The sequence below is a fragment of the Tenrec ecaudatus genome, chromosome 1 (genome assembly GCF_050624435.1).
Source record: "Tenrec ecaudatus isolate mTenEca1 chromosome 1, mTenEca1.hap1, whole genome shotgun sequence".
Lineage (NCBI taxonomy): Eukaryota > Metazoa > Chordata > Mammalia > Afrosoricida > Tenrecidae > Tenrec > Tenrec ecaudatus.
Window position 1 is genome coordinate 298986665 of NC_134530.1, and position 18184 is coordinate 299004848.

The 18184-nt window shown below is 47.4% G+C and overlaps 1 protein-coding gene across 4 annotated transcripts in view; it reads left to right on the forward strand.

Moving 5' to 3' along the window:
- ATXN1 (ataxin 1) overlaps nt 1-18184 on the forward strand; it is a 477765-nt gene that overhangs the window by 298368 nt on the left and 161213 nt on the right. The gene's annotated exons all lie outside the window — the stretch shown is intronic.

An 18184-nucleotide genomic window follows, 5' to 3' on the forward strand; every position in this document is an offset into this window, starting at 1 on the left:
TTGGCTGCTAACCAAAAGGTGGGAGGTTCAAGTCTGCTCAGAGGTGCTTTGGAAGAAAGGCCTTATAATCTACTTCTGAAATATCAGCCACTGAAGACACGAGGGCTCATATCTCTATCCTGACACACATGGAGTCACTCAAAGTGAGGTTCACAAGGAGTTCCAATTGACTGGACAAAAAATTTTTTTTTTTTTTTTCTATTATACAGCCTGACAGGTAACTGGTACAAACAGGCTGGGGTAGATGTGCTCCCCTGCCCTCTCCTCCCCTCTCTTTCCACACAAAAGGTCTTTGCTCCAAATATGGTAGCAAATCTTCAACTCCACGTTCATAGAAAAAAAGAACGACTATGTTTCCTGGCACGTGCCCGGCCCCAAGTAGCCCACTTCAAAGCGTGCCAGGCTGTGAAGTTTGCATCAGGTAATCTGGGGCCAGAAAGCAGGGGCATGTCAGTCACTTGGTGTTCAGAGCAGAGGCCTCTGAAATCTTGGATTTTCCATTAAAATAACTTTACTAAACATCTCCTAGAGGGAGAGAGAGACATCTCCACCAGCTCCTTCTCTCACAGTGCTTTTGTGCGGATGGTATCTCACAGTCACTAGCTGGACACTGGGAGACAGCGATCTGGGGTGCTCTGAGGGGAAACAGGCTCAAAGAGTAAAACCAAACCAAAACACAAAGCATCTATTTGCTTTAAATTTAATAATACACAGACACAAAGAAAACATATGAGTGACTATTACCATGATAGAAAGTCCTGTTGGTACAAATGTCGGGGAGCTGAAACTGTTGCTGATTTTGTGTTTTGGAGTCTCCCAAGGTATCCCAAAGGTAATCATGGACTATATTACAGGTAAGCGTCATTTAAAATGCTTAACTGTGACTGGCCTTTAGTCATGTAGCAATGAGACAGCGGTTCTCAACCTGTGGGTCGCATCCCCTTTGGGAGTCAGATGACCCTTTCACAGCGGTCGCCTAAGGCCATCAGAAAACACATATTTCAGATAGTCTTAGGAATTGAGACACCACTCCTCTATCTGTCTCCAGGCGGGTCCGCCCACATGCAGATAACCCACATAGGAGTACCTGGCGTGAATTCGTTTACCCATGCTACACCATGCTTCAAGACAAAATTTCATTTATTTGTCATTAGAAATAAATATTTCACAATATAGAATGACATATTGTTTTTGTGATTCATCACTGTGCATTAATTATGTCCAATTTGTAACGATGCAAACACATCTTGCATATCAGATATTTACATGACATTCATAACAGTAGCACAATTACAGTGATGACTTAGCAACGAAAATCGTTTTATGGTTGGGGTTGCCACAGCATGAGGAACTGTATGAAAGGGTCACGGCATGAGGAAGGTGGAGGACCATTGTTCTAGAGGGTGTTTCGAAGGGCCTGGCTGTGCCCAAGCTTTTGCATAGGAACACTGCAAAAATGAGAAGGAAGTTAGTTGTGGCTTGGCTAGGAGGCTTCCAGGGCTCTGTTTTTCAGGCCTCTGGTGAATTCTGTTATTGCAAGTCCCAGAGGCACAGATTCTATCGCGTCAGATTCTTTTGGCTCGCTCTTGAGGACCTCCTGCAGTCAGGCCAAATGGAACAGTTGGGGATTCTTTCGTATGTGTAAGTGCTCAGGTTATGACAAAAATCTAAAGGGATGGAGGGAAAGAGAATGAAGGAAAAAGTCTTCAACTCATACTTTTCTTTACATGTTTACTAAATCTCCCATTTTTATGACCAACCTCCCCACCTCCACCCCCCCAACATAGTCGAAACCGAGAGACTTAGAGTCAAAGGACTCTTCACATCACTGCCTTCTCATGAACCCTAAAGGCTTGTTACTTATAAATGCTTTATAAATTTGTCCAAGTGAGAAGCACAGCATCCGCCTCTGTCTTCCTCATTCCTACCAAGCACTTCTGTGACACCCACACGAAACACTGACCTGCTCATCATTCTCCTCCAGGGAGGAGGTGTGTGATGACTCACGGCAACCAGAAAGAGGATGTGTAACCCAAGGTAACTGTGGTCCACGCGCCTCTGTTCTCATGCGCCCTGGGACCTTCCCTGGGGCTTCAGCAACCGGCTGTGCCCCAGAGGTTACACAGATGACGTCAGAATCAGTCTATGAGTAGCAAACACCGTTTAGGTCTAGAAATAATTTCCCAAGAAACCAGTGCAGACCAGGGATTATATATATACATGAGTTGGCTCCAAGAAGTTCATGGGGGAAATATCATGATCTTTTCACTTCCTTTTCCCATGAATTTTGGAAGCCCCCCCCCTTGTTAATTGCACATGAGTAGCCCTCAGGGGGATAGTGGGTTACGAGTTAGGCTGCTAACCACAAGGTCAGACGTTTGAACCCACCAGCCTTTATGTTTGCACGTGTAATGATTTATAGTCTTGGAAACTCAAAGGGGGTATTCTACTCTGTCCTATAGAGTCCCCGTGAGTCAGAGTAAACTTGATGATATGATTGTGTGTATGTGTGTGCGTGTATGCATGCACATATATACACCTATGAGTGTGTCTGTGTGTGTTTATTCAGTGTGGTTCTGTGATAGACTTCTCACCTTCCTTTTGGGAAACCTGGATTTGATTCCTTGTAAATGGATCTCATGTGAAAGTGTCACCTGTCAGTGGTGGCCTATGTGTTTCTATGTTGTTGAACAGATTTCAACAGGATTTCTAAATTAAGACAGACTCAGAAGAAGGGGCTGGCAATCTTTTTCCAAAAGTCAACCAATGAAAATCCTGTAGCTCACGATGGCCCGATTCCCAAGGGATCACGGGAATTACACAGAACCAGGTAGCATTTCTGCTCCTATGGGGGTAGCGGGGCGGGGGGGGGTTCTCATGACTCAGTGCTGACTTGATCATGATAGCGGCTAACAACACATAAATATATGCATATATGCATATGTATATTCAACTTAGATTTTGCTTTCTTATTAATATCACTGCCAGCGAGTGGATGCCAACTCATAGCGGCCCTATAAGACAGGGTAGAACTGCCCCTGTGAGTTTTTGAGACTGTAACTCTTTAGGGGAGTAGGAAGACCCATCTTTTCCCTGCAGAGCAGCTGATGGTTTCGAACTGCTGCTCTTTCGGAGTCCTGGATTTCCCTGGATGCGTAATTATACTTCATGGCAAACCTTGCCTTTATACCGGTAGGGCGCTGTATCATGCATTCCAATACACACACCTGCAGGGGCTGAATTTGAGAAGAAAACCTTGCCTTTGTGCAGTAATCGGCGCTAATGCAGGCAGTGCCTGGGTTCTGAATGGGCTCCGTTCCTGCATGTCTTTAAGTCAGAGTTTATGTAAGTAGGAATAGGTCGGCTCATTGTATCGAATGTCAGTTAATTAAATGTTTGTCATAGTACATTGTACAGAGTGTCTTGTTCTATTCATAAAAACCCTCAGAAACAGGTTTACATGGAGCCATCTTGAACATAGTAATTCCGTGATAGCTAGGCGCCCTGCTGACAGTGGGGGTTCCTCAGGGGTCTGCTCCCCACTGGGTCTGCCCTTGGAGCCCATCAGCAGCCTCACAGGAGAAAGCTGGGGCTTGCTGCTCCCATAAGGAGTTCTCACCGCCGAATCCACTTGATAGCAGTGAGTTTGACTAACAATACTGCTTTGATTCCTGTCAAAAGTAGCGCCCATTTTATACTTAGGAGCTATTGTACGGACCTCGAATGTGTAATATAACAGGCTTTATGGGGTTCGTTCCTAACCAGCAAGGCTGTAAGTACATTGGAAGTGCTAACCCCCTCATGGGCTGCCTCATAGGAAAGGGGTTCTATATTTTAAAATTACAGTTTTAAACATTTGATCAGAGTATTTTTTTCTAGCATGTTTATCTCTAAGTATATGTTCTTTAGGTAGCTCCCAATTTTTAATTTTATTCCTTGAACATAAAGTGTGTGTGTGTGTGTGTGTGTGTGTGTGTGTGTGTGTGTGTGTGCTAGATATCATTGGGATAGGGGCTTGGAAGCTACTCTGTAATGGAGAATTCATACAAAGCATCCAACACTGATGGAATGGGGCCTGGGACGTGTGATGACAAAACCAAGCCTTCTCCCCACCCTGCCCTGCCCTCCGTTCCTGCTCTGCCCCTGGGCCTCGTGCTCTGACACTAGGCTCCACTGAACACCCTTACTCTGTGAAGTTCTACACAGGGACTGCTGCTCCTGGGGACGGGTGACTGCATGGCCCAACAGGTCGGATAGCTAACCTTCTTGGGGAATAGCATGGAGCCCCAGGCCGTGGGCACTGCTGGCTTCGGTGGACTCTCCCCAGGAAGGATTTCTGAACTCTGCAACACTGCTCTTTGTTTCTCAGAAGGAAAAACACAAGAAGTCAGCTTTACTCCTGGGTTGGAAAAGGAGGCTTTTGTAAAACATCCATTGATCGGCTGGGCTTATTGGCTTATGTCATGATTTTTCTTCCAGTTACCCAAAAGGGAGTTCATTTGATAATGAACTAAGTGGGGTGGAGACTAAGGGGAAGGGAGCATGCCCCCTTCTCAATTGGTCCTGCACCGAGTATTTACCCAGGGGTTACCATCCTCTAGAACACCCGGAGACGTACAGAAAGAAGGCAGACACACTCTCCTCTTTGACTGCCCTCTGACTAGGGCCTATCTGAGGAATAAAATGGCACGTGCCTGCCAAGAAAGGGGATTGAAAACCATGGACGTTCATATGAAAGATGAGTCCTTCTGATGGAGAAAGTTGCTACGGGGGAAGGCGAAGGAAAGATTCATGGAACAGGTCTTGTTTGAGCTGTAGGATGGGACAAATAATGCCTGAGTTTGTTTCCTATGGATCGGCAAGGCTAGTTCTCCGAGACAAAGAAGCTCCATTTGGCTGGTATGTGGTGGGGAGAAGTGGGAGAGGAAGTTGGAAATCCTGCTGGGACCAGAGAGCAGAGGTATTAAAGAGAGACCAAGAAGGTCTTCAACTTTGTTTTTGTCAGTAAGCTGTGGGAACCTGAAGCGGTAGCCTCTTGAGGTGGCTTTGTGCGTGTCATCGCCGATTGTGGATGGACCATCCAACAGAAAGGAGGATATTGAAGTGGAGAAGACTAACCAGGAGACTCCAAGGGGAGAAATGCCACTTAAGCAAGTGTCGGTGTCAGTGGAGGTGACGCACAACCGATAGGCCTTGGCACCCCATGGACTGTGGAACCAGAGAAGACAACACCACCAGGAGCGATGAAAGGGAAGGACATGAGGCATGCATGCTGTGTACAGCCCCCCCCCCCACCCCAACTTTCTCTCCTGCAACCTCATTGTAAGTCAGTCCGGGCGTCAGTAGAACACACCTCTTTTCTTCTCTTTGGTTGATTAATTGATTGATCCCATAACTGCTTCCTATTATCAGCATCTTTATAAATCTGATCTTTGTCCTTGGGGGTTGGAGTCAACCTCTGAGAATGATTTGCATCAGCCAACTGTGTCCCGCGTGTTGGATGTAGCACACAAAACTGATAATAAGAAATTAAACCACCCCACCCCCCAAAAAAGCTAACAGAACAAACCGACAAAAGGCCAGATGACAATACGTGTGGTTCAGGGTCATTTGAATACATCATAAGTTGGGGGCTACATATACATAGCCAGTGAACAGTAAGGGAGACAATAGAACTCAAAGATATGGGAACGATATGCAACAAAGGGAAATGATCGTAGAAAGAGGAGAGCACTGAGGATCTAGCTTGGAGGGATATGTAACTTAGGTTTTAGCAGGATGAAGAGGAAGGGGAAAACCTGACATAAAGAGGAGACACAGCCAGAGTGATATCAAGACAAAACCAACAACTCATTGTCAACTCCTGGGGACCTCACAGGACAGGGAGAACTGCCCCTTGTGGGTTTCCAAGACTGTCCATCTTTATAGGAGCAGAGAGCCTCTTCTTTCTCCGACGGAGCAGCCTGTGGGTTTAAATCCCCGATATTCCTGTTATCGACTCAATGTGTCACTCTCTGTGCCACTAGGACTCCTTCAGATGGACAAGGAGCGCCAAAATAGCCCCGTCTCAGAGAAGTCAATGCTATTGGCAATGTGGGTTGCAGAAGAGGGAACTCCAGCTCAAAAACGGATTTAAGAGCAGAGTGCAATTTGTCGTGTCGCATTTGCATTCATGTTCTGTTCCTATGAAGCAGATCGTCGCAAGCTTTGCAGATACGTCGCTGCCATATCTGTGGTCAGAACCTGGCCCAGGTTAGCTTGGTACTCTGCTCAGGGTTTCATCAAGTTCATCATCATGCTGGCCAGGCTACCTTCTCCTGGGGAGCTTCTGGGCCCCTTTCAGCCACAGATGGTCTGGCCGAATTTAGTCGTAGGACTGAGACCCTTGTTACATTGCTACCTGTTGGGCTGAGCCCCTCTGAGCTCCTCAAGCCCTCCCATAATGCCTTGCGACATGGGATGTTCTACACCCATCTCACACTTTGAGTCTCAGTTCAGGAAGAGCCTGGTCCCTCTTAAGACTTGGCCTCACTAGTCCAGGCTCACCAAGGATATGTCTGCTTTCAGGTCAACTGATTTGGGGCCCTCCCTGTATCTGCAGAGTCTCTTTCCACAGACCTTAGCTGAGTGTTCTGTTGAATAACTGGGAGAAGCGGTGTGTCTAATGAGTGGTAGCTAGGCCTTCGAGGGACATGGTGCCATTCTTCCGGTCACAGCCTTTCTAGACGTGACAGAATAGGTCCAACATTAGCGAGATCCAAGGGAACTGATTGTTTTCAGGATGGAGCCTTCTCCTCTTTCCGCTTTGCTTTCCACAACCTCACTTCATTCTTAAGTGTGTTCTCTCGACATGGAGGTAAAAACAGCTCTTGCTGGACCTCTTCCTCTTACCGCCACAGGTGAGATCACCTCAGACCGCTTCGCCCCAGCGCGTCTGAGAGACACCTCCAGTGGGCTTGGGACTGATGGCATGCCTTTCCCTGTACCCAGTCACCACAGCTGGGAGAACACTGTACTCGATTGGCCAGGTCCTGCACTCCTTGTTGGAGCCAAGGCATGAGGTCCTCCTGGCCCAAATGAGCAACAGGATTGGGGAAGAAGTCATTTCAGAAAGACACTGTTCCAGTAAGCCAAGGGAGAGGGGCATTGTAAGAGAGGTTGGTCAGGACAAGAACTCAGAAAAGGGGCCTGTGTTTTGGAGGTGGAAAACCATTCATGGCATTCCAAAGAAGATAGTGTGGAAGTTTACCAAAAAAACCCAAAAAGTGGTGGAAGTCAAACTCTAAGGATTCAAGACGTAGTTGGTAAGTGAGCTGTGGTCTTGTGCCATTGAGTCAATTCCTACACCAAGCAACCCAGTGTGTTCCGGAGCAGAACTTCCGGGGGTGGCTTGGCTGTCATGGTGGAGAAGCTGGTCGCTAGATCTTTCCTTCCTCGATGCTGCTGAATCACTCACCTTTCAGCTCCCGGTCGAATGCAAATGGTTTGGCCACCCAGGGAGTTCAATAGTTAAAGCTCAACCTTGAATTTACTCTATGTTCATACGTTGTTTGTTGGTGAATGAGAGTGTTGCCCGCCGTTGGACAATGTCTGTGGAAGGTCTGAAGAACAGAGGTGACTGTGTGTTTGTAAGCTGAGAGGCAGATTCTCCGGTTGTGTCTGTTGTTGTTGTTAGATACTGTCAAGTTGGCTGTGACTTGTAGTGACCCGATTAACAACGGAACCAAACACAGCCGGGTCTTGTGCCTTCCTCACAATCATCCCTGAACCCGGTGTTGCGGCCACTAGGTTAATCAATTTCACGAGTCTTCCTCTTTGCCAATGACCCTTCACCTTTCCAGGCAAGATGTCTTTTGCCAGGGAACGACCCTGCCTGGGTAATGTGTCCAAAGTTCTGTGAGATGACAGCGTCTGGAGTTGACAGGAAAGGCAAAATGCTAAGAGCAAAAGTAGAGGGGCCACAGAAACAGATCCCAGTTTGTAAAGGGTGTGGATTACTGTCTATTTTGTTTGGTGGTTGTTTAGATCATGTGTCTCCTCTTTGCAGTAGACAGATAACACTCCTTCAATATCACCGTGTTGTAGTGATTAAATATACTCCAAAGATCCCCAGCCTTACTCTGCCTATACATTCAACACACAGAATTACCTACAGAGCAGGGTTTCTGTCCGGGAGGTGCTGGTCCAGCAGCATTGCTTGGACTTAAAAGAAAATCCAGTGCTCTTGCCCCAACTCAAACCCTACCAACCCCGACACCTACTGTGATCAAGTCAATGCTGACTCACAGAGACCTTCTGAACAGAGTACAACTCTTGGTAAAACTTTAAGGGAGCAAACCTCTCATCTTTCTCCCAAGGAGGAGCTGCTCTTGGGTTCAGGCTGCTCATCTTCTGGTTCGCAGCCTAGTTAGTGACCCACGATGCCAACAGGGCCCCAGCCTACTGGATCAGAACCTCCAGCCATCTGTGTTCTAACAAGCCCTCCAGAAGCATCTGATGCAACTTCCGCTGCAGAGGGCATGTGCCTCTGCACATGTACACCCCACTTATCAGGAGGGTTTCCATGAGAGTGGCTTCTGAGAAGCTAGGAGAGTCAGGGATATAGAGTCTGGGTGGGAGGACGGAGTTTGCAGGTCTTGAAATGAGAAGGCTGGCTATCAAAAGAGATAGTGTCTGAGGTCTTAAAGGCTTGAAGATAAACAACTGACAATCTAGCTCAGAAGCAACAAAGCCCACATGGAAGAACACACCAGCCTGTGTGATCGTGTGGTCCTGAAGGGATCAGTTATCAGGCATCAAAGAACAAAAAATCATATCATTGGCTGCACACCTCCATGATACGATCGCCGAAGACAAACGGGTGCATAAGCAAATGTGGCGAAGAAAGCTGATGGTGCCCGGCTATCGAAAGAGATAGTGTCTGGGGTCTAAAAGGCTTGAAGGTGAACAAGCGGCCATCTAGCTCAGAAGCAATAAAGCCCACGTGGAAGAAGCACACCAGCCGGTGCGATCACAAGGTGCCAAAGGGACCAGGTATAAGGCATCATGCAAAAAAAAAAAAGAGTATAGATAGATAGATAGAGCTATATATCAATATATATATAGATAGATAGATAGATAGATAGATAGATAAATATACCATAGTGAATGAAGGGGGAAGTGCAGAGTGGAGACCCAAGTCCCATTTGTCAGCCACTGGAGATCCCCTCATAGAGGGGTTTAGGAGAGGAGATGGGTCAGTCAGGGTGCGATGCAGTACTGATGAAGAACACAGCTTTCCCCCAGATCCTGGATGCTTCTTCCCCTTAACTACCATGATCTGAATTCTACCTTGCAGGACTGGATAGGGCAGAGGTTGTACACTGGTGCATATGGGAGCTGGAGACACAGGGAATCCAGGGTGGACGATACCTTCAGGACCAGGGGTGTGAGGGGCGATGCTGGGAGAGTGGAGGGTGAGTGGGTTGGAAAGGGGGAACTGATGACAAGGATCCTCATGTGACCTCCTCCCTGGGAGATGAACGGCAGAGAAGGGGGGGAAGGGAGACTCCGGATAGGGCAAGATATGACAAAATAACAATCTATAAATTATCAAGGGCTCATGAGGGAGGGGGGAGAGGGGAGGGAGGGGAAAAAAAGAGAACCTGACGCAAAGGGCTTAAGTGGAGAGCAAATGCTTTGAAAATGACTATGGCAAAGAATGTACAGATGTGCTTTATACAATTGATGTATGTATATGTATGGATTGTGATAAGAGTTGTATGAGCCCCTAATAAAATGTTAAAAAAAAAAATAAAAAAGAAAAGAGAGGGCAACTCTTCAAAAATCCCTAATGGCTAAACACGCAATGGGCTTGAAGGTCAGACACCAACAAAGAAATGGAAAGGCAATCAGGAGATTTAACTTGGAAACAGCACCAGCAAGGAGAGACTCTATGGTAAAGGCAGGGCTGTCAAGCTTGTGGGGGGTTTTCTTTGGCTGAAAAGCATCAGATCGGCCCTGAATCTGGAGGACACAGAAAGGCCTACGTGACATCTGCATTAGTCTCCTAGAGTATCTAGATGAAGTCCTGAAGTAGAGCAGCTCACAACCAAGCCAAAGTCACAGGCATCTTCTCAATGCCAACCCACAGCCACTTTACAGACAGGGTAGAAACACTCCTTTGACCTTCCCACATGATAATTCTTTACAGGACTAGAAAGGTCCATCTTTCTCCCACAGAGTGCCCCATGAGTAACCACTGTACCACCACGACTCCTCAGATTCCTGAGAGTGGTCATTTAGTCCACCTTTAGTCTGCCGTCGCTTTGGGTCCATTCTGATCCACAGTGACCCTCTAGGACAGCAGTTCTCAACCTGTGGGTCATGGCCCCTTTGGGGGATCAAACAGACTTTTCACGGGGGTCGCCTAAGACCATCGGAAAACACAGTCCCCATGGTTGGGCATCACCACAACCTGAGAAACTGTATTAAAGGGCCATGGCATTAGGAAGGTTGAGAACCACTGCTCTAGGAAAAAGTAGAAGTAACTACTCCTTGGGGCTCCCAAAGGTGTGAATCTTTTATTTCAGCAGTTTCATTGGCACTGGGCTGAGAACCTTTACAGACGAGTTGGATACACCTTGCTCCCATAGAGTGGCTGGCGGACTCTGGCATCCTTTCTTCTGGGCAGTTTAACACTTAACCCACGGTGCCACCAAGCGTCCTTGGCAGATTGTTAATTCCCATGGTCATCGAGTTGGTTCCAGCTCACAGTGACTTTCTAGGGGGGTTCTGATACTTTAACTCTCTAAGGGAGCAGACAGTCCCCACTTTCCCCCAGGGAGCAGCTGGTGGATTTGAACCGCTGACCATGTTTTTAGCAGTCCATCGCTCACCTGACAGTGCCACTCGGGCCCCTGAGGCAACATGAGGGAGTTGCGAACATAATGCGTGGCGGGGTTTTCTATCAAGAAGCCTTGAAGGCTTAAGCCAACCCAATGGTGAATAAGAAGATAGCAGTATAACAGAGTAGTTAACAGGAAAAAAAACACCTTGGGTCCAAATGTAAGGCCCAGCAGACTGAGTGCTCTGGACAGACAGGGAACAGAGAGAGTGGTACCTTGTCTCTCCTGTCTCTGGAGGCAGGGGGCTGTCGGTGGGGCCTGATTCTGCAGGTCTGATGGCAGAGCATCGGACACGTTGACTTCAGAAAGCCGCTTTCCAGTCCCTCTCTTATTTTTGAGTTTGTTATTTAAAACAATGGCGGCGGCAGCAAAAGCCACAACACAAAGCAATTGCATTTGAATCAGTTCTGACCTCGTGCATGTCAGGCTAGAACTCTCCTCCACGGTGTCCTCATGGCAGGTTTTTTCCCCCAGTAGATTGCCAGGCCTTTCTTCCAAGGTACCCCAGTGGACTCTAACCTCCAACCTCTTTGTTGGTTTTCAGTCAAGCATGTTGATAATTGGCACTGCCCAGGGACTCCTCCTTCCAGTTTTATAAGATTAGTCAAAACTTCTGGGTCTAATTGACGATTTGTGTTCTATGTTGGAGAACAAGTATGAATCTGTGTGTCTGAGAACTACTTCCATGTTATCCTGGACATCCTAAGTATAAATGTGCCCCAATAGCCATTGGGCTTATTAGTTCTGGACCAACTTTCACATGCACACCATTCACGGGGGAACATGAAGGAGCCTGTCTACAGCTGCCTTCATTTTCTTAGAAAGGACGCCAACAACTGGCTTCCTGGGGTGGGAGCATGAAGCTGGACCAGCTCTGTGATGACCAGACACAGGGACACATGGGCGGTGAGCACAGTGTGCCCATGGCTTTTCATTTCATTGCGTCATGCTGTCCTTCTGGGCCAGGAATGAGATCACCATACAAAGAACCAAGAGGGAAGACTTCCTAGGCATTTAAAAGAAACTTACTCATCATGGTAAGTGGATATGTTATGAATTATTAGCCCTTTCAGCATTCTTGACAAGTATGATTCAGTGGCATTTGTGATGTGTACCATGTAGTTCCAGGAGAAAGACGAGGCTTTCAACTCTCATAAAATCATTATTTCAAATGATTTTTTTTCTTTTTTTTAAAACATTTTATTAGGGGCTCATACAACTCTTATCACAATCCATACATATACATACATCAATTGTATAAAGCACATCCACACATTTCCTGCCCAATCATTCTCAAAGCATTTGTTCTCCACTTAAGCCCTTTGCATCAGGTCCTCTTTTTTTTCCCCTCCCTCCCTGCTCCCCCTTCCTTATGTGCCCTTGTTTTTAATTGTTGGGGGTTGGGGAAATTAGGGGGACATTTTTTCCTTGTGGGGCAAGTCTACCCTGCCCCACAACTATGCACGGCCACTGCATCTGGGCGCCCATCTGCCTGCCCTGTGCAGCGTTGTCTGCTCAGTGGCCTTGGCGCCTACCCACTGTCACTCGGAATGTGTGCAGAGAGCCATCAGAGCATGAACTTGGTCTCCACTGGCCCTTGGGGGACCCCCATTAGAGAGAGCTTTAGGACAGTGGGCTTGGCGGGGCCATTGCTGGCTGGCTGAGTCACCAGCCCTACCTGCCCCTCCTGGGCCGTGTCAGAGTAGATGGCCAGGAACGTGGCCTCCAGGAAGGAGCCAACAAAGGCCACCATGGGGATGACGTGAACAGTGCCCACAGCATCCACCATGCCCCCGAAGGCTGAGGCTACCAGGATCTGGGAGATGTATACCTGGCAGGACAGGATGGTGCAGTCGACGCCAAACCCTAGCTTGGAGTTCCAGGAGCTGTGGTGGATGTACTGCTTGGTCTCATGGTGCTGGCCCAGCAGGCCATAGGGGCAGTAGGAGATGCTCATGGAGACGATGCCCATAGTGCTGATCATGACCATGACCACATAGACATTGGCGAACATGGCCATCACCGCAGTGCCCATGGAGAAGCCATGGGTGGGATAGTCTTGGTAGGAAGGCGGGGGAGGGATGGGACAAAAGAAGAGCTGATACCATGGGCTCAAGTCAAAAGAAAATGTCTTAGAAATGTTGATGGCAACATCTGTACAAGTGTGCTTAATACAATTGATTGATGGCTTGTCATAAGATTTGTAAGAGCCTCCCAATACAATGATTACTAATTTTTTTTAAGATGGATAGTCTGGGAAATCCACAGGGCCACTCTGCTCCATCCTAGAGGGTCACTATGAGTCAGAATTAATTTGGTGAAAGTGAGTTTAGAGTTGTGTGTGGGTTTTTTGTTTATGGTTGGAAATCATCTTGTTTGCTATCTATTTCCAAAAGCTTTTCCATCACCATCACCAGAAAGAAGCCCCATGTCCCCTCACTGTCCTGGCCTCTGTGCCCTTTTCCCACTCCCACACCTGGAACCCCAGCAAACTGTGAGAGAACTGGAGGAAGTACATAGGAAAATTTCATCATCTCTCATTCCATTTTCGAAGAACTTTCTAAAACCCTTTTGCACACTTGCTCGTCATAGACATTTCACGTAGATGGCCTTATCTCTGTCCCTGCTCTTCATTCATGTCCCTGGGCTTCCTCTCTCAGCATGATGAGCTTTAGGTTTATCCACGTGATAACACATATCAGGACCAGCGTGCTCTGGGAGACAGACCCAACACCTAAAGTAGCTCAGGAGAGAAAGAATGCAGCAAATACCAGCAAATTTGGAATCTAGTCCAAGCTGCCAAACAGACCCTTCCACCGCTCCCACGCCCAAATTACACGTAATGTTATTTGATCTGCTTGTGTCCTTTATTTTAGAAGGGTTCTTGACGCCCGTCCTGCACCTCAGCTCGCAGGTGACAACATACACTTCCTTTTACTGCATTTCATTTCATTTCACTGTCAGGGCGGTGGGACAGGTGATGCCTTGGCCAGCCAGCCATCTTTCCCATCATGTCGCTGCATCCATGTCCTCTGGCAGAATCACTAGGCTTTACTGTTCTGATGGCCCAGAAATCAGAGGAAGCATCGCCTCTTAGTCCAAGGTTTCTCAAGCAGTTTGGTTTTTAATTTCTTTATCAAGGAGTTCCTTTTAGAATGTCCCTTCCTTCCCCCAAAAGATGGTATGTAAAAGCTACTTGTAAGTAGCCAAACTCCAAGCTCACTGCTATAAAGTCCATTCTGACACACGGTGACTCTATAAGACAGGGTCGAACTGCTCCTGTGGGTTTCTGAGACTGGGACTCTTTACAAAATTAGAGAGCCTCATTTTTCTCTCTCAGGGGTGCTGGTGGTTTTGAACTGCCAACCTTATGGTTAGCAGGGCAACACGATCAGATCAAATAGCACACAAGCTCTTCTTTCCTGTAACCTGGAGACTAGGCTTGGCTAAATTCTTCTCATCTCTCACTTTTCTGCTAAAATGTTGTTCTTTAAGAAGAAAAAAATCTTTCTGAGCTCTTCTTCTAAATTAGGAGACCACACTATGATTCACAATGTTCATTTTCTTTCATAGTACCTCTCTTACCTTAACTATATATCTATAAACACTTGCTCTTCTGTGATCAGTCACGGTGCTATCTCACATTTCATATCATGCCAGTAGGAACAAATCCACTACCCAGCTGTTTTGCACACTGAAGAATGGAGGTACAAGGAGAGAGTGATGCTGGCTGTGAAGGTTATGTATCATCATGATTCTCAGTGCTTTGGCAGCTATGTAATAATGTAATTTGTCAGTCAGGCAGCGTTCTATTCATCCTCCATTTCTTAATCTGATGTGATTATCTTCCACTTTTGCATAATGCTAATTTGCACATAATGACCCGATCTTGGGAATGTAACCATAATGAGTAGTGAGGACTGGGTTTAACATGGATGGATGGATGCATGGATGGAAAGCTAGATAGACAGATTCCTCCGTAGTGCTGTGAATTTCTTGATATGTCTTTTCTAGCCATAGTCTTTGTGACTCTGACCACATGACCAGGGGGTGTCATTCTAATTGAGTGCATAGAAGGCTAACGTGGGGCTGAGTCTGCTTTGCCATTCCACTGTGTTTAAAGTGAGCCACCTCAGAAGCGGAGTGGGCAGCTCACTACCATTGTGGAAAAAAGAGCCGAGATTAGAGCCCCTCGGACACTGTAGTCCCTGCTAGTTGAACCTGCTCCGTGTGGGAGACCTAGCTGTGACACCAGAGGAGCAACAAAGGCGTGACAGAGAAATAACAGCAGCAGAACCAAGAGCGCAAGACCAAGTGGACTTCCTGGCCTATGCGCTGTGTCACGCTGAGTGCCTATAAGCCACAGACTTGCTTGCAGGAGTGGATGCTTTCAGGCACTTAATTGGAAGAGCCATGTTGGCTGCTCCCAACGAGCCCGAGCCAAACACCTTTGGACAGCGACTTAGGGCAGAGTGGAGCGTCCTTGACGTATTCATCAGCAGTACTAAAGGAGCTTTGTGATATTGCCCTAGCAAGGCAAAGGCCAGGAGTCATGTGGTTGAGAGCCCTACAGCAGAGAGAAAGATGTCTGTGGGCGTGGCTTAGAGGAGACGCTCCTGACTGAAGACCCTGAGCATTTCCAACGCTGTGAACTTCCCTGATAAAAACCCCTTCATTGTGAATAGATCTGGGTGGCCATTGCAATGAATTATTGAACCCAGCAGAGAAATAGAGAGGGTCACATGTTGGTGTCTGAATTTGTAAAGGTGGGACAGTGGAGGAATTGGTCGGGGGCTAAAACTGCAGCAGGTCTTCTCCCCCCTAGAGAATACAGAGGAAGTTAGTTAGCCGTGACCCTGCAGTGTTTTCATATCCCCAGAGTATTTCAGGTTGCAGTTTGTCTGGGAGCAGATGCCAGGTCCTATTTCCTGCGGATTGCGGGGTGAGTTTGAGTCACAAACTTTGGGCTCCACAGACACTTATAGCGACTGTCAATGTACTGCCATTCTCTAACGTGTGTCTTTTATGAGGCAGTGCGTCCCATTAGGACGGAGCCTTGTCTCTGTCCACTGTTCTATTCCCCAGGGAACTAGGTCCAGGGGCATCGAATGAGAACCAAGAAAAAACTGTGTTGAGTGTGCGAATTTTAATCCATATGAAATCACTTTGTAAACGGTAGTCACTATAAAAAGCTATGGTTAATTAGATGACTACCAGATACCTCCTTTCTCCCCGTGTCTAGGTTTTCATTCTTGATTCTGAGGTACACCTGTCTGTGCTTCACCAATCCCCAATCAGAGATTGGTTATTAGTCATTCTTGCCCCTCCCCACCCTTTGTGTGTGTGTGTGTGTGTGTGTGTGTGTGTGAGAGAGAGAGAGAGAGAGAGAGAGAGAGAGAGAGAGAGAGAGAGAGAGAGAGAGAAGTACTCGCTCCCCCTTGAAAACATTATTACACACACAATATAGTAATACTGAAACTCCCACCTTTGTTCAATGAGCAGTCATTACTTCGATGGCAGAACCGAGATTGGCACTCATGGAAGTTTTATTTGGGAAGCAAACAGGACTTTTGTTTAGTGCTTCAAGTTTCTGTTTTTCGGAATCTCCAAAGCCAATGTGAGTTCCTGTACCGTAAGAATGCTTCTCAAGTGTATACAAGCTAAAATAACCTGAGGGGATTGGCCTTGAGTTACAAGCTGTTCCTGGCTCCTTCCTAGAAGGGGTTGGGGGTGGGGAGGGTTTCAAGATATCCAGGTATGAGAAATAATAGCAATTAGGATATGAATAAGTCTTGTTTTAGAAGCAACAAACAAACAGAACCTACCCAGTCCTTTGGGGTCGTGTGTGTGTGTGTGTGTGTGTGTGTGTGTGTGTTTTCTCCTTATTGGGTATAAATGTCAGGCAGCCAGGTAGAAAATTTCACTGCCCAACCAGCCAGCCCCGGAGGGGGCCCTGCATATAGACAGAATAACCCAGTACCTGTACACGCCTCCCGGGTTCACCTTCCACTCTCCCTTTCTCTCTCTCTCTCTCTCTCTCTCTCTCTCTCTCTCTCTCTCTCTCTCTCTCTCTCTCTCTCTCTCTCTCTCTCTCTCTCTCTCACACACACACACACACACACACACACACACACACACACACACACAACGATTTTTTTTAGAGCAGACCAGTTTTGAGCCTGCAGATCAGTCAGGCAGAAAGTAGAGTCCCTGGTCCTCCTGTCCCACGGAGCCCTGCTTGCTGCTCTTGGTAACATCGGTGTGTCCCTTTGTTACAGTCTCCAGTCATTCTTCCCAGCCGAAGTCCATGTTCACAAGAAAGTTCCCTCTGTGCTGTGCACTTGTATGCATTTGACACATGTGTATAAAATCATGCCCCCCACCCCACCCCTACAGTGTCATGCAGAGCTGTTTCCCTGCCCTAAAAGTCCTTGAGTGTCACCTATTCATTCTGCTCTCCCAGTCCCTTGGCGACCACTCATCTTTGATGGTGTTGCCTGTGGCAGAAAGTCATGGAGTTGGAATCATGCTATTGTGGCTTCTTTGGCCAAGTTCTTCCACGCCTTCGGGTAGCTTGATGGATGGTTCATTCCTTCCTCTCCCTGAATGCGTGTCCAGTGTAGGATACGCCACAGCGTGTTACCCCCTCACCTAACATGGCAATGATGAGCAATGCGTCTACAAGCATTTCTGTGAGGGTTTGTTGGGTGGACATGGAGCATCTGTTTGATTCCTCTGGGTCAGGACCTAGGAACTTGCCTGCAGGGTCACTGGCTGCTGTCTTCTTAGCTACCTGCCTCCATACTGTCTCTTCTGGAGACTCTGGACTCTTCGTTTCCATCTCTCTTCTAAGCACAAATCGGTCTGCTCTTCACTGGCTTACTGGGGGACGCTGTCTCTGCCAAACCACACCAAACTCACTGCCATCAAGCCCACTCTGATGCAGAGAGAAACCCTACAGGACAGAGTGGAACTGCCTCTGTAGGTTTCCGAGACTGTAACTCTTCATGGGAGTAGAGAGCCTCATCTTTCTCCCCTGGAGAAGATAGTGGGTTTGAACTGTTGACCTTGCGGTCAGCAGGTTAGCAGTACAATGTGTAACCACTACACCACCAGGGCTCGTTCCCATCCCTGCCAGGGCTTATAAGTTTGAACAGAGGCTCTGATTCTGAAGGGAAGTGCTAGGGATAGGGAGAGAGCCCTTCCTAGTTGAACCTTTGATGTGGTGGTGAGCTTCCTGGATCTGTAGCCGCTGTCCCAGAATAGAAGCGTAGCCCCAGCAGAGCGGCCGAGCAGCC